Here is a 26,683-nt window from a genome sequence, read left to right on the forward strand (position 1 = left end):
GGCGTTAAGGGCTGATGTTCGGGAAAATGGACGTCAATTGGCGTTTGGGAGAGATGTTGCGGTCGTGAAGTGGCTAGGATCTAGAGGTATGTTGTGGGGAAGTGTGCTGAAGGAGGTTCATCGGTTGGTCAGGTTGGACAGAGCTCTGGATATTTTAGTGCTCCATGTTGGGGGCAATGATTTGGCGGTTAGACCGGCGAGGGAATTGATCAGGGATATTAAATTTGATCTCTTACGGCTTTGGTTATTGTTTCCTCTCATGGTCACTGTATGGTCGGATATTGTGCCTAGAAAAACTTGGCGGGAGGCACGGTCTGTCGAAAGGTAAACAGGGCGACTGGGCGGTTTGTGGCTAAGAGTGGGGCGGTGGCAGTTAGACATGTGGATCTTGAGTCAGGCCTTGGCGGGTTTTGGAGGGCAGATGGTGTTCACCTGAATGCGGTTGGGATTGATCTGTGGTCACTGGGACTACAGGGTGGGATTGAGAGGGCCCTAGAGATGTGGAGGAACGCGCAATCATGAGGTTTGAGTGGTCAAGTTGCGTGTTGATGGCGGGGGGAGGTCTTCGGAGCTGGTGGAATGGGTTGGTGCTTGAGAATGAGAGGGCCTCAATGGTGGGGCTGGACTCTCCGGATTAGACACTCGGTTAATTGGTGAGGCATCCATCAGTTGGTGGCTCCGAGCTTGGTGTTTACAGCTGGAGAAAAGGTGGATTGTCCAGTTGGTGGTTGTTATGGATTTATACATGTTGGGGCTTCTAGGACCTCCCTCGCCTGGGTTAATTTATTGTTAATATATTTGTATTATTGTTTAATAAATAATGGCTGCTGTGTTTTATTGGTAAGGGGCACGTAAAAGGGTAAAGATGGAGGTATTACGGGTAAGGGTAGTTATCAAGGGCCCGAAAGGGTCACCAATAATTAGCTCATGTAGGCTCTGTACATATAGTTTTGCTAAGAAGTAAGTCCTTGACTTCTAAGTATTTTTATAATTGCACAATTGTCCTCTGTTTACAGCTTCTGTTTGGATTTTTAGCAGTTGAGGTGAAGGAGATGTTTCTAAGCAGACCGAAGCTAAGGGTACTTTCACACTTGCAGCAGAGGATTCCGGCAGGTAGTTCCGTCGCCGAAACTGCCTGCCGGATCCGTCAAAATGTATGCAAACTGATGCCATTTGTCAGGATGACAAAATCATTGAAATTCCGGATCCGTCTCTCCGGTGTCATCCAGAAAAACGGATCCGGTATTTATTTATTTTTCAATTTTTTTGCGGTCTGAGCATGTGCATGCTGCGGTATTATCTCCGTCCTGAGAAGTCAAAAAGACTGAACTGAAGACATCCTGATGCATCCTGAACGGATGACTCTCCATTCAAAATGCATTAGGATAAAACTGATCAGTTATTTTCCGGTATTAAGCCCCTAGGACGGAACTCTATGCCGTAAAAGACTAATGCTTGTGTGAAAGTACCCTTATTCTGTATTCTGTCACAGTTATAAACAGGGTATACGTGTGGAATATGGGATTGTAGCGATCTACTGGCTTTATGCACATGGCTATGCCGTATTTATGAGGCCTTACTGCTGAAGGGGTTGCGCGGAGGTGCAGATTCTAGACACTGAAAAATAGTAAGCACAGAGCATTTCTCTCCAGTGTGGTATGCATATAGAGAAATGATCTCATCATGTAAGGTTACACAAACATATTCATTTATTGTGTTGACTTCTATGATGCTGCAGAATAGAGAGGATGACAGTGACATAACTACGGTACCCCCTTGGACCTTCATAATGTAGTAGTCTAAAAGTGGAATTTCTCTCGTTAAATTTCATTCATTCTTTCACAGTAGATGTATGAGATGTTTGTATACTGTACCTGTCTGTGTTTAGATCAGTCAAAATGTAAACCACCCAAGTAAAGGGTGATGTTGTGGGAATACAACCTCTTCATGTGGGGCCTACTTGGATTTCCGGTAAAGACCTAAGTATATTCATACCCAGCTACCTACAGGAGGTGGATGCCTGGTAGACACTTGGACCAGTCAGATACAGACAGGTGGTCCGTCCCAAGAGAGCTGAAGTCAAGTAGTATACTAAGCTGATTTGGGAAGAATATAATACAGTTCACCAATATATTCATTATTGTATTATTGTGGATATGATTTTCCTTTCAGCAGTTTTAGAGGCAATCATTAAATTTGAAGAGCATCTACCATTAAACCGGGCATGCTGGTAGGGTAGATCCTGCTCTTGTTTAAGGCTCAAACCATTTCAACTCTGCCTTCCCCACTTGGCCATATTCCCCTCCCCTTGATTTACAGGATTACGCATTCTCACTGTCTTCCTGACTGGCCCTATAATCCTGTGCATATGCCAGTGAATGTTCAATCAGATCTCAGCATCAGGGAAAGCCACCTCAGATGCACTGCACATGTGCTAGGCAGGACGAGGGAGTGGTCATGGGTCAAAAGTACAGATGAGCAAAGTTCTTAAAAATTCCATTTGGCTGCTTTGCTAACAAACAAAAAAAATTATAAATTGCATTTGTTTGTAGGTAGTGGGCGCAATGTCAGAGGACGGCAATTGCGCTGCCCCCTCATTAAACCCCTCAGATGGAGGGGTTGATCAGTTAAAAAAAATATTAAATTATACTTATCTTATCCATTTGAGCTCAAAGAGGCTGCCGTGGCGATCTTGCTTGAAGATCCAGCAAGAAATCTTGCATGGTGCGTGATGACTTCATCAAGCTGGGCGGCATGGTGATGTCATATGTCACCGCGTACAAAACTTCACTCTGGAAATTCAAGCAATATGGCCACATCGACCTCTTCGTGCTTAAATGGATGAGGTGAGTATTAGTGTTGGGGACACTAAGTTTACTTGAGCATCACGATGCTTGGCACATCGCAGTGTTCGACCGAATACTGAGTGTGCTCAAGCGCAATGCTCGAGTCTCCACCCCGCACATTTGTTGACTGCTACGCAGCCAATAAACGTGCAGGTAAGTACTGCCATTCACTGTAATGTTGTAGCCATGTTGGGTAATGGCATTACAGTGATTGACAGGCTGGAACGTGTCATCGGGTACTATATAGCACCCGATGACGCGTGTTTGGCTCAATCTTAGTCAGGGAGAGCTGGAGAGCTGAAGGGACAGATAGTGTAGGGATTGAAATAGGAATATTTTTGCTTTTATACTTGTTATAGATCCAAAAGTCCTTTTAAGGACTATTGTGTGTGGCAGCAATATAAATTTTTTGTGCAAACTGCTCTAAATTGCTAAAACTTGTTAGAGACCCAAAAGTCATTTTAAGGACTATAGTTGTATCTGGCAGCAATATATATTTTTAGCGCAACCTGCACTAAATAGCTTGCAATTATTTAGCCGCTGCAGACAGCGACATTATCTGCGCTACATCTCCTGTGTTACGTGTGCGCAGCCTAAAAATATCTGTGACATCCAGTGTACTTTTTCTGTAGACGGTGACCGCTGCGGACAGCTACAATACATGCGCTACATCTCCCGTATAACATTTGTGTATCCGAAATATCAGTGACATTCAGTGAAATTTTTTTGCTGCTGGTGGCAGCGACATTACGTGTGCTACATCTCCTGTATAACGTTTGCCCATCCTAAAAATCTGTGACATTAATTCAGTGTAAGTTTTTATTAGCCGCTGGTGACAGCGACATTACTTGCGCTATACCTCCTGTATGACGTGTGCGCATCCTAAAAATATTTGTGACATTTATTCAGTGTAATTTTTTATTAGGCGGTGGTGACAGCAACATTACTTGCGCTATACCTCCTGTTTAACGTGTGCACATCCTAAAAATATCTGTGACATTCTGTGTACTTTATTTGCGCACACACTTACAAAACCTGTGCTACTGTACGTGTGACATACTTGCAAGCATATATACCATTTAATATGCGCAAGGCGAGCAGTAAAGGACGGTGAAGTGGCCGTGCTGCTGATTGTGCACTCAGAGGCCGTGGCCCTGGGCGCGGTGAAACTGTGCCTGCTGCCAGAGCACAAGAAACACACTCATCCACAATACCTAGCTTCATGTCCCAGTTTGCAGGGTGGCGCAGGACATCACTCTCGAAGTCAGACCAGTGCAACCAGGTGGTCGGTTGGATTGCAGCAGATAATGCTTCCAGTCGGTTAAGCAGCACCCTGTCTTCCACAAAGTCCAGTCTCAGTAGCCAAGAGTCTGGTCAACAGAATCCTCACCCTGATCCTCCTTCCACCTACCATGGAGAGTCTTGGCAAACATGCCTGCTTAATGACGGACATGAGAAGATCTTGTGCCCTGATTCCCAAAATCTGGACCATCCAAAGTCAGAAGAAGATGACGGTGGGGAATGGCAATTAGTGTTTCACGAGGTGGATGATGATGAGACACAGTTGCCAATAAGTCAACAGCAATTAGTATCTCAAGAGGTTGATGATGAGGATGAGACACAGTTGCCAATAACTGAGGTTGTTGTTAGGTCAACAAGTCAGGAGGATGACTAGAGTGAGGACTGACGATTAAGTCACTGACCCAAACTGGGAAGATGGCAAGCCGAGGGAGGACAGCAGTAGAGGAGGGGGGGATCCGCAGCACCGCAACAGGCTGGTAGAGGCAGTGGGGTGGCAAAATAGAGGAGCCGGACAACACCAAACAGGTCCGCAACTGTTTTCCTTGTGTTACGTGCTGGCCAATCCCCTGTCCAAGAGGCAAGACGCATGACCAGATGCTTCCCGCCATGCACCTGGTCCTTCGCAAACACCATCAGCTAGCATATCCACTACTGTGTACCAGCACAGTTGTCTATACTCCAGGCCTTTGAACGACAGAGCAAATACCCAGCCACCCACCCACAGGCCATAGCGCTAAATGTGCACCTTTCCAGATTGCTGGCCCTGGAAATGTTGCCATTTAGGCTTGTGGACACTGAGGCTTTCCACAGCCTGATGGCGGCGGCTGTCCCGCGGTACTCTGTCCCCAGTCGCCAATATTTTTCATGGGGTCCCGGCCTTGCACCAGCATGCGCCCGTAACATCTCCCATGCTCTGACCAATGCAGTTATTGGGAAGCTCCACTTAACGGCTACCTTTCCCTGATGGCACACTGGGTAAACGTTGTGGAGGCCGGGAGAGAGTCGTACCCTCGGATGGCACAGGGTTTCCGCCGCTACCTACGTTAGTGGCATCAACCTCCCCCCCCCTTTCCTCCTCCACTTCCGCCTCTGAATTACTATCTTGCAGCACCAGTCAGACATCAGTCAGTAGCTGAAAGCAGTGTAGCACTGCAGTGGGGAAGCAGCAACAGGCCTTGCTTAAACTGAACTGCTTAGGTGACAAACAGCACACTGCCGCAGAGCTGTGGCAGGGGATAAGGGACCAGACCAGCTCTCGCCACTTAACCTACAACCAGGCATGGTTGTGTCTGATAATGGCCGTAACTTGGTGGCGGCTTTGGAGCTCGGCAAGCTTACACACATACCATGCCTAGCTCACATGTTCAACCTAGTGGTTCAGCGGTTTCTCAAAATCGACCCCAATTTGCCTTAGCTACTGGTGAAGGTGCACAGCGTGTGTGCCCATTTCCGCAAGTCATCGACATGTTCTCCTGGTCTGGCAACGCTGCAGCAGCGCTTGCACTTGCCAGCTCACTGACTGTTGTGCGACGTGAGCACGCGCTGGAACTCAACGTTCTACATGTTGGCCAAGCTTTGTGAGCAGTAGAGGGCAGTAGTGGAATATTAGCTGCAACATGGTCATCGCTTGCACTTGCCAGCTCACTGACTGTTGTGCGACGTGAGCATGCGCTGGAACTCAACGTTCTACATGTTGGCCAAGCTTTGTGAGCAGTAGAGGGCAGTAGTGGAATATTAGCTGCAACATGGTCATCGCCTTTCCAGTCAGTTTACTCTTTTCACAAGCGACGAGTAGTCATTGATGTCTGACCTCTGTGAGGTTTTATGCAACTTTGAGGAATCAACACAGACGGTGAGCGGCGATAGCGATATTATCAGCGTAAGCATCCCATTTCTGTGTCTACTCAAATACTTGCTGCTCACAATTAAGGCGGACGCTTTGCATGTGGAAGAGGTGAAAATGGGGGAAGAAAGTACACAGAGTTATAGCCAGACCACCCTCAGTTCGTCTTCTCAGCACGAATAGGATGATGATGATGAGGAGGAAGAGCAGGACACAGTTGCCTCCCCTACAGAAGGTAGTACCCATGGAAGTGCAGCGTGCCAGGGCTCCCTAAGGATGGTGCAGGCGTGAGCGTACTAGTGATATAATGTTTGTGCTTAAATTGTATTGAAACTATAATTTGGCATTCGGGGCACTAGAGGCCACTGTTGTGCAGCTACAACCAGCACACTCTGGGATTTGCATATATAAAACAGGTGATGACTCATGCGGGCTGCTTCTGAGTGAACCAGGAAGTGCTGATCTGACATGATGGAAGCAATGTTCTGTGAGAGACTGCATCCTATTCCATCTTGGCTTCCGGGTGTCCAGGAGTGAACGGACATGCAGAGGAAGACTAGTTGTTGTCCCTTACTTGGATCTGGCTCTTTGAAAGAGAGATTGTTCCAGGAAGACAGTGTACATCGTGTGGGCAGAAGTCTGATTACCAAGCAAGGTCGCACGGTTGCTGAGAGTTTGGTGGCTATCCCAAGTAAGCGGCATCCTCAGGCTCAGAACGGATGCAGGTCAGTACACCTGGTAACTCATTGTCTTATACTGAGTGGCGCCTGAAGTAACAGAGACTAAGCCTAGGCCTGAACATAGTTAGATAGTTAGGGTTATATGTTTTGCTAGGTCGGACAGAACTGTTCTGTGGCGCAGTATTTTGACTTACAGGCTCTGCTGCGTTTGCCACCGGCTAGGTGTGTCCTCTTTAGTGGTACAGCACGACTTGCAGGCTCTGCTGTGTACGCCACTGGGTTAGGCCTGTCCCTCAGATTGGGACAGTGACTGGGAGCCAGGGGCATAGCTTAGTCGGTGTATATTCATATTGTTGTGTTATTACTATTGTTAAAGTAAAGTCTCTGTTCCTGCATATAAAGCTGGTGTCAGTGTCGCTTTTCTTGTCTGTAACTTCGCTGTATCCTGGGGAACCCACCCCGGTACACGGCTTACACATACAAAATTCTATGATAATCCTATTATCAGGTGATGGCAGATGTCTATGAAAAGTTAGTACACGCTTGAAGCATTCTGGCACTAAAGATGCATATATACAGTACAGACCAAAAGTTTGGACACACCTTCTCATTCAAAGAGTTTTCTTTATTTTCATGACTATGAAAATTGTAGATTCACACTGAAGGCATCAAAACTATGAATTAACACATGTGGAATTATATACATAACAAAAAGGTGTAAAACAACTGAAAATATGTCATATTCTAGGTTCTTCAAAGTAGCCACCTTTTGCTTTGATTACTGCTTTGCACACTCTTGGCATTCTCTTGATGAGCTTCAAGAGGTAGTCACCTGAAATGGTCTTCCAACAGTCTTGACGGAGTTCCCAGAGATGCTTAGCACTTGTTGGCCCTTTTGCCTTCACTCTGCGGTCCAGCTCACCCCAAACCATCTCGATTGGGTTCAGGTCCGGTGACTATGGAGGCCAGGTCATCTGGCGCAGCACCCCATCACTCTCCTTCATGGTCAAATAGCCCTTACACAGCCTGGAGGTGTGTTTGGGGTCATTGTCCTGTTGAAAAATAAATGATGGTCCAACTAAACGCAAACCGGATGGAATAGCATACAGCTGCAAGATGCTGTGGTAGCCATGCTGGTTAAGTATGCCTTCAATTTTGAATAAATCCCCAACAGTGTCACCAGCAAAGCACCCCCACACCATCACACCTCCTCCTCCATGCTTCATGGTGGGAACCAGGCATGTAGAGTCCATCCGTTCACCTTTTCTGCGTCGCACAAAGACACGGTGGTTGGAACCAAAGATCTCAAATTTGGACTCATCAGACCAAAGCACAGATTTCCACTGGTCTAATCTCCATTCCTTGTGTTCTTTAGCCCAAACAAGTCTCTTCTGCTTGTTGCCTGTCCTTAGCAGTGGTTTCCTAGCAGATATTCTACCATGAAGGCCTGATTCACACAGTCTCCTCCTAACAGTTGTTCTAGAGATGTGTCTGCTGCTAGAACTCTGTGTGGCATTCATCTGGTTTCTAATCTGAGCTGCTGTTAACCTGCGATTTCTGTGGCTGGTGACTCGGATGAACTTATCCTCCTCAGCAGAGGTGACTCTTGGTCTTCCTTTCCTGGGGCGGTCCGCATGTGAGCCAGTTTCTTTGTAGCGCTTGATGGTTTTTGTGACTGCACTTGGGGACACTTTCAAAGTTTTCCCAATTTTTCGGACTGACTGACTTTCATTTCTTAAAGTAATGATGGCCACTCGTTTTTCTTTACTTAGCTGCTTTTTTCTTGCCATAATACAAATTCTAACAGTCTATTCAGTAGGACTATCAGCTGTGTATCCACCTGACTTCTCCACAACACAACTGACGGTCCCAACCCCATTTATAAGGCAAGAAATCCCACTTATTAAACCTGACAGGGCACACCTGTGAAGTGAAAACCATTTCAGGTGACTACCTCTTGATGCTCATCAAGAGAATGCCAAGAGTGTGCAAAGCAGTAATCAGAGCAAAAGGTGGCTACTTTGAAGAACCTCGAATATGACATATTTTCAGTTGTTTCATACTTTTTTGATATGTATATAATTCCACATGTGTTATTTCATAGTTTTGATGCCTTCAGTGTGAATCTACAATTTTCATAGTCATGAAAATAAAGAAAACTCTTTGAATGAGAAGGTGTGTCCAAACTTTTGGTCTGTACTGTGTATATATATATATATATATATATATATATATAAAAGAAAAATGGACAGCACTGCAAAGGCTATAAAAGTGTAAAAAGTTTTTTTACCCATGTGGAACAATTCAGCAGCGACGTTTCGGCTCATCTATAGAGCCTTTCTCAAGCAAAAAACACATGTGACTAGTGGCAAATATATATTCCAACCAATTAATCTCATAAATACATAAGTGATAATTGTGATAAACATTGAATAAAAACATATAAAAAAAATTGATTAAATGACATAAAAACAAGTGATGTTCACATACTTTTATCATATTAGGTACATAACATTGGTGAAAACATAACTGTGTATCAAACACACTGTACTTATAATACATTAATTAATGTGCAGCCTTGTATGTGCGTAATCATTACCAGGTGATGTGAATAAAAACGATGGCGCAACGAGCCGGGATATGAGAGAGAACTAACGAGTGTACATACCCACCAGGTATAACAACGACCTCATGTATTCAAAAGCCGAAATCTTGGAGTGTTGTAAAGTGTAGTGCGTCTGCACCAAATGCCGTCAATCTTTCAACAGGAAATGGTCACACGGACCTCCGTTGGAGTCTGCGCACTACAGCAATGAGCCCACAGCAGCCATCTTGATAATGGTAACTGTAAGGCAAAATACTGGCGCATGCGCATCTATGCAATACTCCACGAAGCGTCATCTCAAAAAAGGCATAATGCCCAAAGCCCTTTTATTACAAAGATGAAAATACATGTTATGGTGTACACGAGAGCCAGGGGAAGGTGACCTCTTGTCAAAGACATCAAACCTCACCCCTGTTGGACCATCATTCTATATGCGCCCAATACGCTAGTACCAAGCGCACACAGTATTATGCCCAAGACCTAGCTCCAGCACCAAATGAATGAGGGTTCTCCTCACATTATCTATCAATATAATAAACTCAAAGGGAGAAAGTATTAACTATTGAATTGATTGGTTGGATTATATATTTGCCAATAGTCACGTGTTTTTTGCTTGAGAAAGGCTCTATGGATGAGCCGAAACGTCGCTGCTGAATTGTTCCACATGGGTAAATACACTTTTTACAGTTTTATAGCCTTTGGAGTGCTGTCCATTTTTCTTCTATATTTTCCTGGGTTATAAGCCTACACCCTAGCACCCATCCCCCTCTTTTACATTCATAGTCAGTGCTGCCAATTTTTTTTATATATATATATATATATATATATAGTTTCTATGAGCTATCCTTTAAGGGCGATCTTCCTTGTGGCAGGCAAACACATCTGCTTCATTATTTGGCAGGATACTCTTATAAATGGTGCTTTTCAAAGACAACCCCAACAAGAGACCCCCACTGGAAGTTCGTCTATTAATATCCGGAGATATATAAAGAAATCTGAGCCCTCCAAAGATAAAGACCCGGATTTTCAGCCATTCAAACTGGTCAGTACAAGTATAAGTTCATTTCTCGCGATATTACACCCTGATTGTATAACCGGATCCGAGATTTGTGGATAACGATCGAGAGAGACCAGTGACGAACGAACCAGGTGGGACGCTAAACACTGAGAACCACGGGAATATGAACAAATACCGTGAGTAAAAATCAAAAGGATTGAATATTGGGACTGCAGGATAATCAACATTCACCTGTGAGTAACAACTCTGTGTCCAATTAGATACTTTATTGAATATTTATATCGGACAATTCAGAATATTTGAAAAGGTGCCTTGTATGGATTTTGCATGTTATATTGCATATAAGAAAGGAAAATGCCAATACTATTATAAGGAATAGACTGACACTTTTGGCTTGCAATATTCTTGCACATTCAGGACATATGGCCCCCTTCTTTTTGGACTTTTATTTGAGTTTTTATTGAAGTTTTCGATTTTAGGTATTTTTTAGGGATTGAAGTTGTTTCCGCTGCAGCGATTGTCATTCTAATATTGGATTGTAACGTTGTATTTTAATATATTTTGCCAATTAAATATTGTATAACAACACTATTACTATTGCTCTATTTCCATGCGAGGGAGTGCCAGTCTCATACTACACTCTTATAAATAGGTTTTTCCACTATGACCCGGAAGGCTTGTGTAGTGGATAAGGACAATTTTAGCCTTAAATCATCCAGTTGTGTCCAGGCGCTCGGAAAGCTACTCCTGGTAACTTGTGCTAATGAGGTCCATAAACTTAAGTTTAGCTGTTACCCTCGCTAGGCTCCGTGCATCGTGGTGTATAGACTCACTATCTGGTGCTTGTCTTCTGTAAAAAGTCTACACACCCCTGTTAAAATGTCAGGTTTCTGTGCTGTAAAAAAATGAAACAAAGATAAATGATTTCAGAACTTTTTCCACCTTTAATGTGACCTATAAACTGTACAACTAAATTGAAAAACACACTGAAATCTTTTAGGTAGAGGAAAGAAAAAATATAAAAATAAAATAATATGATTGCATAAGTGTGCACACCCTTAAACTAATACTTTGTTGAAGCACCTTTTGATTTTATTACAGCACTCAGTCTTTTTGGGTATGAGTCTATCAGCATGGCACATTTTGTCTTGCCCACTCTTCTATGCAAAAACACTCCAAATCTGTCAGATTGCGAGGGCATCTCCTGTGCACAGCCCTCTTCAGATCATCCCACAGATTTTCAATCGGATTTAGGTCTGGGCTCTGGCTCGGCCATTCCAAAACTTTAATCTTCTTCTGGTGAAGCCATTCCTTTGTTGATTTGGATGTATGCTTTGGGTTGTTGTCATTCTGAAAGATGAAGTTCCTCTTCATGTCCAGCTTTCTAGCAGAAGCCTGAAGGTTTTGTGCCAATATTCATCAGACCATAACACCTTTTCCCACATGCTTTTGGGAGACTTCAGACATGTTTTTGCTAAATGTAGCCTGGCTTGGATGTTTTTCTTTGTAAGAAAAGGCTTTTGTCTTGCCACTCTACCCCATAGCCCAGACATATGAAGAATACAGGAGATTATTGTCACATGTACCACACAGCCAGTACTTGCCAGATATTCCTGCAGCTCCTCTAATGTTGCTGTAGGCCTCTTGGTAGCCTCCCAGACCAGTTTTCTTCTCGTATTTTAATAAATTCTGGAGGGATGTCCAGTTGCTGGTAATGTCACTGTTGTGCCATATTTTCTCCACTTGATGATGACCTCACTGTGTTCCATGGTATATCTTATGCCTTGGAATTTATTTTCTACCCTTCTCCTGACTGATACCTTTTAACAATGAGATCCCTCTGATGCTTTGGAAGCTCTCTGTGGACCATGGCTTTTGCTGTGGGATACAACTAAGAAAATTTCAGGAAAGACCAACTAGAGCAGCTAAACTTTATATGGGGTTAATCAGAGGCACTTTAAATGTTGGCAGGTGTATGCTGACTGCTATCTAACATGATTTTCAATGGGATTGCTTAATTCTCAACACAGCTACATCCAGGGCCGGCCTTAGGTGTTCAGGCGCCCTGTGCGAGATAACCTTGTGGCGCACCCCCCCCCCCCCCAAAAAAAAAAACAAACACTGCTTGTTGCTGGCATCATGGCATAGGCTGGCTGACTATCCAACCAAGTAGTTACCAGCCCTCACACCCCAAAGGCCGGTGTAATGTTATACTTCCCTAGTTCGTGAGATTTCCCTACCCTCGTCACTTCCGGTCGCACCGGACATGACGTGAGGAGGTGTGCCGCGCAGGCGCACAACGACAGGTTAGGGAAATTTCACAGCAGAGTGCGCATGCGCCAGGAGCCTCGCCGGCGGTTAGGGTAGGGAAAAACTATGGGCCAATGCGCAGGCGCAGTGATCGGATGGATGTTCTCAGCTGAACACCGGCCGACACTGCGCATGCATCGGGAGCCTCACCAGCGGTTAGGGAAGGGAAAAATTACGTACGGGCCAGTGCTTTTTCCCTACCCTAACCGCTGGTGAGGCTCCCAGCGCATGCGCAGTGTCGGCCGGTGTCCAGCTGAGAAAATTTGTTTCCTATGTAGTATTAATAACTAAACAATTAAATAATAAACATATTGCATTGTCTACTTACCGCCAGGACAATTAGATGATCTGGACTCTGGCTGCAGTCTGGCTCTGGGGACTCCATTGTCACTCTCTTCCCCCCCCCCCCCTTCCCTTGTCACTCTCATTATCCCCGCCCTCCCTTGTCACTCTCATTATTTCCCCCCCCCATCACTCTCATTATTTCCCCCCCCATCACTCTCATTATTTCCCCCCCCATCACTCTCATTATTTCCCCCCCCATCACTCTCATTATTTCCCCCCCCATCACTCTCATTATTTCCCCCCCATCACTCTCATTATTTCCCCCCCATCACTCTCATTATTCCCCCCCATCACTCTCATTATTCCCCCCCCATCACTCTCATTATTTCCCCCCCCCCATCACTCTCATTATTTCCCCCCCCATCACTCTCATTATTTCCCCCCCATCACTCTCATTATTTCCCCCCCCCATCACTCTCATTATTTCCCCCCCCCATCACTCTCATTATTTCCCCCCCCCATCACTCTCATTATTCCCCCCCCCCATCACTCTCATTATTCCCCCCCCCCATCACTCTCATTATTTCCCCCCCCCCATCACTCTCATTATTTCCCCCCCCCCCATCACTCTCATTATTTCCCCCCCCCCATCACTCTCATTATTCCCCCCCCCCCCCATCACTCTCATTATTCCCCCCCCCCCCATCACTCTCATTATTTCCCCCCCCCATCACTCTCATTATTTCCCCCCCCCCCCCATCACTCTCATTATTTCCCCCCCCCCATCACTCTCATTATTTCCCCCCCCCCCCATCACTCTCATTATTTCCCCCCCCCCCATCACTCTCATTATTTCCCCCCCCATGTCACTCTCTTTCTTTCCTCCCCCCTCCCCACTCTCTTTCTTTCCTCCCCCCTCCCCACTCTCTTTCTTTCCTCCCCCCTTGTCACTCTCTTTCTTTCCTCCCCCCTCCCCCCTTGTCACTCTCTTTCTACTCCCACCTCCACCTCTAGTGTAGCGTGGCCGAGCTCTGTTAGGTCCGCGGTACAGGAGCATTTGTTTCCTGTACCCGGCCGGACTGACAGGAAGTGCACACTAAGTGAGCACTTCCTGTCAGTCCGGCCGGGTACAGGAAACAAAAGCTCCTGTACCGCGGACCTAACAGAGCTCGGCCACGCTACATTAACAGGCGCAGGATTCTTTAGACTAGAGCGGCAAGCGCTCAGCCTCAGCCACTCAGGCGGCGCAGAATGAGGGGCGCCGCCAGCCGCCCCCAACTTATATAAGCAACTTTTTTTTTTTTAAGCCGCAACGGGCGCCGGGCGCCCCCTGCTGAATATAGGAGGAGGGGGGGGGGAGAAAACATAAGTGCCGCCTCGCCTGCCCATATTACATTGCGGGCTGTCGGCCGCCCGGCGCCCCTGTTGCTATGGCGCCCTGTGCGGCCGCACAGCCCGCACACCCCTAAGGCCGGCCCTGGCTACATCCCCAGTTATAAGACGCTGTGCACAGTTATGCAACCACATAATTTTAGTTTAGTTTTTTTCTTCCCTTTACCTAAAAGATTTAAGTTAGTTTTTCAATTGAGTGGTCACATTACAGGTGGAAAAAGTTCTGAAATTATTTATCTTTGTCTCATTTTTTACAGCACAGAAACCTGACATTTTATATGTAGACTTTTTATATCCACTGTATATATATATATATATATATATATATATGTGACATGGAGGTGATCCTCAAAAACATTATGGTGCATGGAAATACAGTGTATTCAATACACCATAAAAGCCACATTTAGAGTGCCTTTATGTTCAGCCGCTTTCCTCTGATGGAGTAGAGAAGTCAGGGGCAATCCAGGCCTTGTTCATTTTTATAAGAGTCAACCGGTCAGCATTTTCAGTTGACAGGCGGATGCGCTTATCAGTTATCATGCCCCAGCAGCACTAAATACCCGCTCTGACAAAACGCTGGCGGCGAGGCAGGCCAGCACTTCAAAGGCGTAGAGCGCCAGTTCGTGCCACATATCCAGCTTGGACACCCAATAGTTATAAGGCACACAGGGATCACTGAGGATGCTGACACTGTCTTCTACGTACTCCTTCACCATATTCCAAAATGTTTCCCTCCTTGTGACACTAGGCCGCGCATCAGGGTGAGGGTGCTGGCGGGGTGTCATAAAACTGTCCCAGGCCTTAAAGAGTGTTGCCCTGCCTCTTTGGGAACTGCTGTGTGTTCCCCTCGTCTCCCCTCCTCGGTTGAGCACCCGAGCATCCCAAGGTCTTCTACTCGAGCACCCGAGCACCAACACAAGTGAGTATGATTATTATTATTATTATTTTACCACCATTTCTGGAAAAATTCATTTGTTACCACGAAGCATGAGGAAACTCGGCTTCGCGGTAAATCAAATTTTCCCTGAAATTCTGATTGTAGTCCACTTTGGATACTTCTATTCGCTCAACACTAGTTAAAGCGGTACTCTGAGGGTCTACACCTGCCCCTTAGTGCACTGAAGATCTTATCATCATATGCAAAAAAACAAGGCAAGGATTTAAAACGAGAGAGGGGAATGCTTCACTCACCAGGATCAACCCTACCAGAAGCATTATAAAGTGTTTTTACAAAGATCTAAACTTAGGATAGGGGATAAGTATCAGACACTGAAAATCAACTACTGGAATTCCCACTGACCACAAAAAAAACGGGTTCCTGAATGTATGAAGTGGCAGCATGCATGCTTGACTGCTGCTCCATTCATTCCAGTAGCTGAGGACCCCCATTCTTGTGATCCATGGGGGTCATATCGGTCGGACCCCCACCAATAACATGCTTTGAAAACCTTTAATATAACTAAGGCAATGGCTTAATGTGGACATGAAGGAAGACAAATCATTGGTATACCGTATTTTTCATTTTATAAGAAGAGGGAGGAAATGCCAGTGCATCTTATAAAATGAATATTAGTGAGTGCCTCCATTATGGAAGCACTCACTACTATGCACTGCAAACACTGCCAGTACTCACCCTCCCCGGGGACACACTGCACTGTTCTAATTGCATGCAGCGTTAGGACATCATGTGCGCATTATGAACTGACGCTGCATGCAGTCATATGGAGGGTCAGAGAAGATCAGCGAGCAAGGACTGAAGGGAAGACCACGAACCTGCAGAGGAGTGGCAGAGCAGGAGAAGTAAGTGGATTTATTTATTTTAAGGTCTGATATAGGGGTCTGGCATGGAGGTCTGATGGGGTTGACTGATATAGGGGTCTGATCTGAGGTCTGATTCTGGGGATCTGACATGGAGGTCTCATCTGATGTCCTTATATTGGGGTGTGATCCCAGGATCTGATATGGGGGTCTGATGTGAGGATCTGATATAGAGGTCTAACCTGAACATTTGATATGGGGTCTGATTTGGTGGTCTGATTTGAGGTCTGATGTTTTTCTTATTTTCGTCCTCTAAAACCTGGGGTGCGTGTTATCATCGGATGTGTCTAATCATCAGGTGCGTCTTATAAAGTGAAAAATACGGTAATTTATTTTATAGTCACACATCTTACAAACAACCCCCCCACAAGTTACCCTATTCACAGGAGTGAGGTTATGCTGATTGTTCCTGTTTTTTTCCCTTTCCCTCTGAGACTGTAAGTGAAATAATTAAGACCTTGCCAGGTAAAAGCAGATAGCAGCAGTCATGGAGAAAGCCATTTGTCTTCTCTCCGGCTTGCACTGCCTATATTATATAGGAAAAGGGCTGAATCCTTCTCTTTACAAGATATTGAGTAGTAAAAAACGAAGACATTATTATACAGTTTAAGTTGTGAATTTATGATTCCATTAAACATTGATTGTTCATACATATTCCTAGAAATACACACAGTACTTCTGTTTGCCATTAGTCTAGCCAAGGGAGCAGAGTCGGCAGATGAAAAGATTTTATGGGCATTTCATCTCGGAATAATCTTTTTCTATATGCGCAATGAGCTATTACAAAGAGAAAGAAATTTATTAAAAAAACTGTACCCTGATGTAAGCTGAAGAGCTTTCAGTAGTACTGTAGATAAGTGGCAATCAGTTGAGTGGCTAATTTTTTTTCAGTGAGTAAAGACTAGCACACTAAATGGAAAATAAGGTATAATCTATATTACCATTGTGGACCCTTATAGCATTGTATGTACTGCCATAGGCCTACCATGTACAAACCGATTTAAGCTGGCCATACCTATTCGAAGTGTCTTGGCTGAACATGCACAGAAAAATAGTTTACGATAATGACCAACAGCTAAATACCTCAGGAATCACTAATATATAGATAAAACAAAGGTTTGGACAAATTAAAGACTTTTGAACAAGTGTGCCCCTCAAAGGTACAAATTGAGATAATGTCCGGACAGGTGCCCATACGCATTCAGTAGCTGTTGGCCCGACTCCCTCAGACATATGTAGTGCTTTGGAGTAAGGGTACTTTGGAGATTGGGCGTTTGTGGACATTTACCCCTATTACTGCTATGCAAAGCCATCAGCTCACTAATTTAGTGTACTTTGAAGGGTTAACTTGCACTGGGATTTATGTTATTGTGTGCATTTATACAGTCTTATACTGTTGAATTGCATTTTATATGATATATCCGGTTCATTTGCAGTGTTATTGCACTGTATTTGCATTGAATTGTGGAATCGGTTCATGCACAGCCAGTTCACACTAAAAGACTTCAGGAATTTCCAGCCTGTGCATTGAGAAGCTAGTAATTGTCCACTGCTGTCATAAAGGACTATGCAGAGCGACGTTTTGGAGGGAAAAGCCAGACAGTGAACTTTTGACCATCTGGTTTACCTCTGTCAGACTGTTGTTTATAACTGAAAACTGGTTGGTCACTCCCATTGACTTGTTTTGTGGCCCAACATAAGTCTATGGCAACCTTGAACATTTTTTCTGTAAGGCTGTGCTTCTCCAGCTTCTCCTCTCCCACTAGAAGGTTCTAGATCACTTAGAAACTGTATAAACGTAGATCATTATGTCCATGATGAAGCAAATGAGAACCTTGAGTAGAGCTATTTCTATGTGTGATTTGATCAAGTTTTTATCCTTGGAAGGAGGATGTCTGTATGAAGAGTCAAGTTATGTCATGTAGCTGTAAAGCTTGAGTTTGTTTTGAAGGCGTGTTAACTATTTACATGCTGTGAGTATGGTTTTGTCTGTAGCTTAAGCCAAATGCCAGAATTACCTGTCCATTTCGTACCCATGTTTTATTTTCTCTAAGATATCTGACACATGTTTTCGCGTAAGAGGTTGCTGGTGACAATAGAGAGTGGTGATTGACTGCATACTGATGTAATAGTGGAATATCTTCTGACAACAAAAGTCGCAACATGTGTACGTGTGTATTATCCCGATCTATCTCCACATCAAGTGGTGAGCAGCGCAATTCTATTTATTGTATACAGAACCTTCTGCAACCAGAAAGGAGACTGGAGAAGCCAGCTCAGTGCATTACCTCTATTGTTTTGCACTTCAGTTCCTCCAGTAAAGAAACACACTTGTTTACTCCATACCCTGTCTCTCTCGACTTACCATCTTATCATCCTCACTGGAGATTAGCAACACATGATAACACCTGAATGGTGTCCGGGGGACCTAGTATTGGGGGCCACTTCAAACCTAGCCACTAAGTGTGCACACTTGGTTCAGCTGAGCATGAATGTGATTTCAATGGAGAAAGGAGAAAAACTCTGCCAAACACCTGTGATGGCAGCTTATCCCCCAGCAGAACAAAATGATGGGAGTGTTAGGCTGTCAGGGTAGAGTCAGTCGTTTTCTTGGGATTGTGCTCAAAACAGTAGGTTCGGCTGACTAAAGTCTAATGTATATAGAGACCTTAAAAAAGACAATTTAATAAATTTTTATGACATATTAACAACCTTTGTGTAAATATTCTATGATTTTTTTTAAATAAAACAGGTGGATGGTTTTCGTGTTATAATTTTTCAAAGTCACTTCATGTATTCTGCCTCCTCTTTTGGCTCTTTAGCTTCCTCTTTTGTTTGGACTTTTAGCACAGCAAACAGTCTAGCTTAACTCTCTCAGTCAGACCATCACTTTGACCCGATACAGCTCCCTGTAGTGATTCAAAGAAGAAAAAGATCTGTCATAGTGTTATCGCAGTTCTACAGCTGCCATTATAATGATGATTACATCTTCCCCTCACAGAGGCATCAAAGTGACAACAGGTTACCTATCTATATAGGTGGTGTTATTATTTGTGCTGACTGCTTCAGCAGGACAATATTTTGTATTTCATTTTTAATAGTGCAGTACTGCCAAAATAAAAATAAAAACAGCCAAAATCTTTTAAAAAATAGATTTTTATGAATATTTGGGGAGATTTCATTTTGAAAAGGAGCTCTGAAAAAGAAAGGTAGAATCTGGTTGGTTGGTTTGGGCAACTAATCCAGTTTCCCCATGCACTCGTTTTGGTAAATCTCCCTACTGAGTTTATAAAAATGCACTTTTCTGATGGATATGTCCCTTTAAGTCCTAACAGACATCAGCATCAATTAAATCTGCGTATCCGCCAATATAATTGTACTGTCCATGGTTCATCACTGGACTACACCGTGAGAATGGGCCAAAAGATATTTCCATGTGTGAGATTTTTACTGCCCTTTTTACTATACATTTCCAAATGCCATTTTCATATTACATATTTAAACCACACTAAAGCCCATCTGCAAGAAGTTTGACTTAAAATTCCTCTAAAACAGTGATAATAAAGACTGACTGATATCAAATTATACAAAAGTAAGGGGGCACTTATTTTTTCAGATGATTTCTGGATAATGTGTTTTTACTTAAAGTGTAATTAACATTTATTTTATGTTTTTAATGTATAGGGCAAGTGATAAACATTTTTTCAATATACTTTATTTATTGATTTTGCAGTTTTAATAACAAATAAATAAATAAATTATTTTGACTTTTGTTAGTGAGTTTCCCATCTTCACTGTTCAGCGCAGCACTGAACAGTGAAGACGTTCCTCACTCACTGCGCTGCACTTTAGCACTTATGGCTAAAGGTGACATAAATACTTTGGGGGTCATTTATTAAGGAGGGCGTTTTAGACATTGCTCTTAATAGCCCCTTGCACTGGTGGTAGCGCCAGCGTCTTCCAAACTTTGGTGTATCCACCACCAGTCTAAATCTACCCTAGCTTCTTAGCTGTCTTACAGCTAAAAGAGGCGTAGAAAATGATAAATGAGAGGGGCTACCGGCCCGCCGACGCCACGCCCGCTTTTTTAGACATGAGCGGGGAAAAGTTGCCACAATCTGTGACAGATATATGCCAGAACACTGGTGTATATCTGATAGTAAATGACCCCCTTTATTTATATATTAACGCAAAAACACAAATGCAATCGCACTCTGCAACCAGCACTCTGCCCTGCCTTTATGCTGGATGTTGAATAAGGCATTGGTGTACATTTTGGCCAAAGCGTAATAAGCCACTCACCACGTCAAGGTCGCCTCCATGAGTGGTCCCTAACACTAGTTCCTACCTGTTATGGGCCATGACAGCCACACAAAGTCCAGGGAGTGTAGGTACAGCATGCACGCCAAGCACACTCTGCTTTTAACCCTGTCCGGTGCCATTACAGCTTTCATCGGATTTATTTATATATTGCCCTGCCTAACATCGGTACAGTGCTGATATAGTGTCTGTGTGATCTGTATGCTCGGCGCGCTCGCTAACTAATCTTCTGCATCTCCCGGCAGCTAGTTAGTTAGATCACACGGACACTATCAGCACTCACTGCTGACAGTGTCCCGGTGTCAGGCAGGCAGTATATAAATATATATAGTATCTATGGTCATCTTTAGTCCATATTTGAGGAAGGCAGTGAGGGCAGCGAAGTGAGTGAGGAACATCTTCCCTGCACTGTGAAGACCGATCAGGCAAAACCTCAGTATCATGTTTTTCATTAAAAAGTGCCAAATAAATAAATAAAGTGTATTGGGAAAATGTTCATTATCGTTTGCCCTACACAAAAAAGGATGGGCACTAAATCTTTAAATAAATGCAGTAAAGATGATAAAAATGTGTTATGATTGCTCAGGCCTCCCTTGTCTACTGTAATAATCACCGCTCTGAATACATAATAATAGAGAATATCTGAACAAGCTTGTTATTCCTTCACAGGTCCTTGAGGAGCTGCTGATCTGAAAACCAAGAACAATTTTTTTTTCTTGTCATATGCTACTTTCTGATCGTATGATACTATTAATGCACTGCCGTAAACCTTACGATTAGAGGTTATGGCAGGCTTTCCCTTTAATCTAAATGGCATGAGCTGCGCGTCTCTCAGCTCTTTTCTCCACACTGTCCTTGGAGGAAATTGTGCAGCCTCTCTTCTCCTCTTCTTGAAGCAAGAAACCCCTGTGTGAGTTCCATTGTAAAATCTGTGGCTAGGACGCTTCATGTCTCGTCATGTGCAGAACCAAGGGAAAACACTGGCATTTTTAGAATGATGTTTCCATAGTGATGTTCATGTTCTATTTTTAAATGATTGCATTTTATTTATTAATAGAAAGATTTAAATAAGGAGTAAGTAATTCATCATCTAGAGATAAATGATATTGAAGGCAAGCAAGGTGGTGCTAGGTGGCGCTAGAAAGCTAAACAATGATGTAATAAATACTTCTCAGTAGAGAATCCTGCAAGGTTATTGGTGTTGCCTAGAGTTGAGCGAACACCTGGATGTTCGGGTTCGAGAAGTTCGGCCGAACATCCCGGAAATGTTCGGGTTCGGGATCCGAACCCGATCCGAACTTCGTCCCGAACCCGAACCCCATTGAAGTCAATGGGGACCCGAACTTTTCGGCACTAAAAAGGCTGTAAAACAGCCCAGGAAAGAGCTAGAGGGCTGCAAAAGGCAGCAACATGTAGGTAAATCCCCTGCAAACAAATGTGGATAGGGAAATGAATTAAAATAAAAATTAAATAAATAAAAATTAACCAAAATCAATTGGAGAGAGGTTCCATAGCAGAGAATCTGGCTTCCCGTCACCCACCACTGGAACAGTCCATTCTCAGATATTTAGGCCCCGGCACCCAGGCAGAGGAGAGAGGTCCCGTAACAGAGAATCTGTCTTCATGTCAGCAGAGAATTAGTCTGCATGTCATAGCAGAGAATCAGGCTTCACGTCAGCCACCACTGCAACAGTCCATTGGCATATATTTAGGCCCAGCACACACACAGGCAGAGGAGAGAGGTCCCGTAACAGAGAATCTGGCTTCATGTCAGCAGAGAATCAGTCTGCATGTCATAGCAGAGAATCAGGCTTCACGTCAGCCACCACTGCAACAGTCCATTGTCATAAATTTAGGCCCAGCACCCAGGCAGAGGAGAGAGGTCCCGTAACAGAGAATCTGGCTTCATGTCAGCAGAGAATCAGTCTTCATATCATAGCAGAGAATCAGGCTTCACGTCACCCACCACTGTAAGAGTCAATTTTCATAAATTTAGGCCCAGAACCCAGGCAGAGGAGAAAGGTCCCGTAACAGACAATCTGGCTTCATGTCAGCAGAGAATCAGTCTTCATATCATAGCAGAGAATCAGGCTTCACGTCACCCACCACTGTAAGAGTCAATTTTCATAAATTTAGGCCCAGAACCCAGGCAGAGGAGAAAGGTCCCGTAACAGACAATCTGGCTTCATGTCAGCAGAGAATCAGTCTTCATATCATAGCAGAGAATCAGGCTTCACGTCACCCACCACTGTAAGAGTCAATTTTCATAAATTTAGGCCCAGAACCCAGGCAGAGGAGAAAGGTCCCGTAACAGACAATCTGGCTTCATGTCAGCAGAGAATCAGTCTTCATATCATAGCAGAGAATCAGGCTTCACGTCACCCACCACTGTAAGAGTCAATTTTCATAAATTTAGGCCCAGAACCCAGGCAGAGGAGAAAGGTCCCGTAACAGACAATCTGGCTTCATGTCAGCAGAGAATCAGTCTTCATATCATAGCAGAGAATCAGGCTTCACGTCACCCACCACTGTAAGAGTCAATTTTCATAAATTTAGGCCCAGAACCCAGGCAGAGGAGAAAGGTCCCGTAACAGACAATCTGGCTTCATGTCAGCAGAGAATCAGTCTTCATATCATAGCAGAGAATCAGGCTTCACGTCACCCACCACTGTAAGAGTCAATTTTCATAAATTTAGGCCCAGAACCCAGGTAGAGGAGAAAGGTCCCGTAACAGACAATCTGGCTTCATGACAGCAGAGAATCAGTCTGCATGTCATAGCAGAGAATCAGGCTTCACGTCAGCCACCACTGCAACAGTCCATTGTCATAAATTTAGGCCCAGCACCCAGGCAGAGGAGAGAGGTCCCGTAACAGAGGATCTGGCTTCATGTCAGCAGAGAATCAGTCTGCATGTCATAGCAGAGAATGAGGCTTCACGTCAGCCACCACTGCAACAGTCCATTGGCATATATTTAGGCCCAGCACACACACAGGCAGAGGAGAGAGGTCCCGTAACAGACAATCTGGCTTCATGTCAGCAGAGAATTAGTCTGCATGTCATAGCAGAGAATGAGGCTTCACGTCACCCACCACTGCAACAGTCCATTGGCATATATTCAGGCCCAGCACCCAGGCAGAGGAGAGAGGTCCCGTAACAGAGGATCTGGCTTCATGTCAGCAGAGAATCAGTCTGCATGTCATAGCAGAGAATCAGGCTTCACGTCAGCCACCACTGCAACAGTCCATTGTCATAAATTTAGGCCCAGCACCCAGGCAGAGGAGAGAGGTCCCGTAACAGAGGATCTGGCTTCATGTCAGCAGAGAATCAGTCTGCATGTCATAGCAGAGAATCAGGCTTCACGTCAGCCACCACTGCAACAGTCCATTGTCATAAATTTAGGCCCAGCACCCAGGCAGAGGAGAGAGGTCCCGTAACAGACAATCTGGCTTCATGTCAGCAGAGAATTAGTCTGCATGTCATAGCAGAGAATCAGGCTTCATGTCAGCCACCACTGCAACAGTCCATTGGCATATATTTAGGCCTAGCACACAGGCAGAGGAGAGGTTCATTCAACTTTGGGTAGCATCGCAATATAATGGTAAAATGAAAATAAAAATAGGATTGAATGAGGAAGTGCCCTGGAGTCCAATAATATATGGTTATGGGGAGGTAGTTAATGTCTAATCTGGACAAGGGACGGACAGGTCCTGTGGGATCCATGCCTGGTTCATTTTTATGAACGTCAGCTTGTCCACATTGGCTGTAGACAGGCGGCTGCGTTTGTCTGTAATGACGCCCCCTGCCGTGCTGAATACACGTTCAGACAAAACGCTGGCTGCCGGGCAGGCCAGCACCTCCAAGGCATAAAAGGCTAGCTCTGGCCACGTGGACAATTTAGAGACCCAGAAGTTGAATGGGGCCGAACCATCAGTCAGTACGTGGAGGGGTGTGCACACGTACTGTTCCACCATGTTAGTGAAATGTTGCCTCCTGCTAACACGTTGCGTATCAGGTGGTGGTGCAGTTAGCTGTGGCGTGTTGACAAAAGTTTTCCACATCTCTGCCATGCTAACCCTGCCCTCAGAGGAGCTGGCCGTGACACAGCTGCCTTGGCGACCTCTTGCTCCTCCTCTGCCTTGGCCTTGGGCTTCCACTTGTTCCCCTGTGACATTTGGGAATGCTCTCAGTAGCGCGTCTACCAACGTGCGCTTGTACTCGCGCATCTTCCTATCACGCTCCAGTGCAGGAAGTAAGGTGGGCACATTGTCTTTGTAGCGTGGATCCAGCAGGGTGGCAACCCAGTAGTCCGCACAGGTTAAAATGTGGGCAACTCTGCTGTCGTTGCGCAGGCACTGCAGCATGTAGTCGCTCATGTGTGCCAGGCTGCCCAGGGGTAAGGACAAGCTGTCCTCTGTGGGAGGCGTATCGTCATCGTCCTGCCTTTCCCCCCAGCCACGCACCAGTGATGGACCCGAGCTGCGTTGGGTGCCACCCCGCTGTGACCATGCTTCATCCTCATCCTCCTCCACCTCCTCCTCATCCTCGTCCTCCTCGTCCTCCAGTAGTGGGCCCTGGCTGGCCACATTTGTACCTGGCCTCTGCTGTTGCAAAAAACCTCCCTCTGAGTCACTTCGAAGAGACTGGCCTGAAAGTGCTAAAAATGACCCCTCTTCCTCATCCTCCTCCTCCTCCTCCTGGGCCACCTCCTGTTCCATCATCGCCCTAAGTGTTTTCTCAAGGAGACATAGAAGTGGTATTGTAACGCTGATAACGGTGTCATCGCCACTGGCCATGTTGGTGGAGTACTCGAAACAGCGCAACAGGGCACACAGGTCTCGCATGGAGGCCCAGTCATTGGTGGTGAAGTGGTGCTGTTCTGTAGTGCGACTGACCCGTGCGTGCTGCAGCTGAAACTCCACTATGGCCTGCTGCTGCTCGCACAGTCTGTCCAGCATGTGCAAGGTGGAGTTCCACCTGGTGGGCACGTCGCATATGAGGCGGTGAGCGGGAAGGCCGAAGTTACGCTGTAGCGCAGACAGGCGAGCAGCGGCAGGATGTGAACGCCGGAAGCGCGAACAGACGGCCCGCACTTTATGCAGCAGCTCTGACATGTCGGGGTAGTTGTGAATGAACTTCTGCACCACCAAATTCAGCACATGCGCCAAGCAAGGGATGTGCGTCAAATTGGCTAGTCCCAGAGCTGCAACGAGATTTCGCCCATTATCACACACCACCAGGCCGGGCTTGAGGCTCACCGGCAGCAACCACTCGTCGGTCTGTTGTTCAATACCCCGCCACAACTCCTGTGCGGTGTGGGGCCTGTCCCCCAAACATATGAGTTTCAGAATGGCCTGCTGACGTTTACCCCGGGCTGTGCTGAAGTTGGTGGTGAAGGTGTGTGGCTGACTGGATGAGCAGGTGGAAGAAGAGGAGGAGGAAGCCGAGAAGGAGGAGGTGGCAACAGGAGGCAAAGAATGTTGCCCTGCGATCCTTGGCGGCGGCAGGACGTGCGCCAAACAGCTCTCCGCCTGGGGCCCAGCTGCCACTACATTTACCCAGTGTGCAGTTAGGGAGATATAGCGTCCCTGGCCGTGCTTACTGGTCCACGTATCTGTGGTTAGGTGGACCTTGCCACAGATGGCGTTGCGCAGTGCACACTTGATTTTATGGGATACTTGGTTGTGCAGGGAAGGCACGGCTCTCTTGGAGAAGTAGTGGCGGCTGGGAACAACATACTGTGGGACAGCAAGCGACATGAGCTGTTTGAAGCTGTCTGTGTCCACCAGCCTAAATGACAGCATTTCATAGGCCAGTAGTTTAGAAATGCTGGCATTCAGGGCCAGGGATCGAGGGTGGCTAGGTGGGAATTTACGCTTTCTATCAAATGTTTGTGAGATGGAGAGCTGAACGCTGGCGTGTGACATGGTTGAGACGCTTGGTGACGGAGGTGGTGGTGGTGGTGTTGGTGGTACATCCCCTGTTTGCTGGGCGGCAGGTGCCAACGTTCCTCCAGAGGCGGAGGAAGAGGCCGAGGCGGCAGCAGCAGAATAGGCCGAGGCGGCAGCAGCAGAAGAGGTAGCAGGGGGAGCCTGAGTGACTTCCTTGGTTTTAAGGTGTTTACTCCACTGCAGTTCATGCTTTGCATGCAGGTGCCTGGTCATGCAGGTTGTGCTCAGGTTCAGAACGTTAATGCCTCGCTTCAGGCTCTGATGGCACAGCGTGCAAACCACTCGGGTCTTGTCGTCAGCACATTGTTTGAA

Source organism: Bufo gargarizans, chromosome 5 (genome assembly GCF_014858855.1).
Source record: "Bufo gargarizans isolate SCDJY-AF-19 chromosome 5, ASM1485885v1, whole genome shotgun sequence".
Taxonomy (NCBI): domain Eukaryota; kingdom Metazoa; phylum Chordata; class Amphibia; order Anura; family Bufonidae; genus Bufo; species Bufo gargarizans.